Raw genomic sequence first — 1,847 nt, 5'->3', positions numbered from 1 at the left:
TCCCAAATCAAAAAGAGCTGACATTGATGACAGGAACACATATCCTACGGTCTTTGAGACACTGTCTCAAGGGTCATGGCATTATGTTCAAATGGTATTGAAATAAAATAAAATATGCTAGATTTTAGCCCTAAAATAAATTTCTGGGGCAGTGTACAATAATACTAATTAATAATTCAGTAGAATTAGAAGGGTAACTTAAAAAAATAGAATAAGACACAAAAATATCACAAATACTTACATTAGTGCAAATTAAAACCTGGTGAATCAAGTGTATCTTAACAATTTACAATTCTCAGCTTTTTTGCTTCCGCGAATGCGCAGAAGGAAAAAAGCTGGAAGTGAAAAGGTAAGTTACCCCGCCGCATGCTCTGCTGTTTGCGCACCCCCGCATGTCCTGCCACGAGCAGTGGCTGTGCCACAAGCAGCTCAAGTGTTCTGTCCCCTGCCTTACCTTGTGCAATGGCTTCTCCCTCGCCGAGAAGATGGCATGAGGCGTGAGTAGACCAGGCAGCCCCGAGCTCCAGCCGCACGGCCTGTTCTGTTGTCTCCCATGCCACAGGCATCTCTTGGTATGGCAATGGCGCCCTGCATGAGTTGTGGCCTTTGGAAGCACTGTGCTGTGACTTGCTCAGGGCCCTGTCGCGCACAGAGAGATGCGTACAGCGCAGGAGAGCAGAAAGTAGGCCATGCAGCCATAACTCGGGCAGGGCACTTTTGCTGTTGACCTCATCTCTAGGTGCTGCAGCAAGATTCAGCTGCTGGGCATGTGCAGCAGCCGAAATCTCGCGCAGGGAAACCCTTCTCCCTAGGCTTATAAAATTTATGCATGGTATGTCAGTATGTATGATTGGTTTCTTAAATTGGGGTTTTTAAAATTAACTTAAATATTAGATTTGTTTACATTGTATTATTATTGCTATAGCCGCCCCGAGTCTACGGAGAGGGGCGGCATACAAATCTGATTAATAAATAAATAATAAATAATAAAAATTGCCAGCAAATTTTTTACCGGATTCACGCCAGTTCCCGCCATTCTGGCACCCTAGCCCATCCCTGCTTGTGCTTGTGCTGCTGTATCTTCAAGGTTAAGGGGAGGTGATGCTGTGCACCTCCTGTTCCTTTTGGCTGTCATAATGTGGCTTTCTGTGTCTGCCAGTAATTTTTTTCCAGCCTGAAGTACTGCACCCAATAGACTTGTTGCAGTGATAATTTCCTGGGGCTCTTCAGGGTTTTGAGGGTTTTATGGTCAGTCCATACATCAAATGGCACTTTGCCTCCTTCTAGGAATTGCCTTCAGGTGAGCAATGCCCAATGGACTGCATAGGCTTTTTTCTCCCAAATGGCCCAACTTCTTTCTGTGATGATGAATTGTTGTTCTGAGTCAGGGTGTTGCAAAATGGGTTCTTGGGCAAAGAGCCATTTCAGTTTTTCAAAAGCCTTTTGACATTCCATTGTCCATCCAATAGTCTGGCTTGGTTTTGATTTGGTTGGTGATGGCCCTGTCTTTAGCAGTTCAGTCAAAAGCTGGAATGAATTACCAATAGAAGTTCGCAAAGCCTAAGAAACTTTGTAGATGCAAAAGAACTGCAAAAGACTGCGGTACTTGTAGAAACATACATTTTAAGAAGATAATTGATACCTAGGATGCTGGCAGCAACACGTATCAACCATCAATGCCAGTTATTAATATTTGTGATACCTCTTTAAATGGTTGGTTGAACAAGTTTCATGTTTAATGAATAAAAGTTTATAATAATAATAATAATAATAATAATAATAATAATAATAACAGCAGTAGTAATAATAATAATAATAATAATAATACATATTACTTGAATAATCTG

The sequence above is a fragment of the Erythrolamprus reginae genome, chromosome 3, assembly GCF_031021105.1.
Source record: "Erythrolamprus reginae isolate rEryReg1 chromosome 3, rEryReg1.hap1, whole genome shotgun sequence".
Classification (NCBI taxonomy): domain Eukaryota; kingdom Metazoa; phylum Chordata; class Lepidosauria; order Squamata; family Dipsadidae; genus Erythrolamprus; species Erythrolamprus reginae.
Note: the sequence above shows the minus strand (reverse complement) of the source record.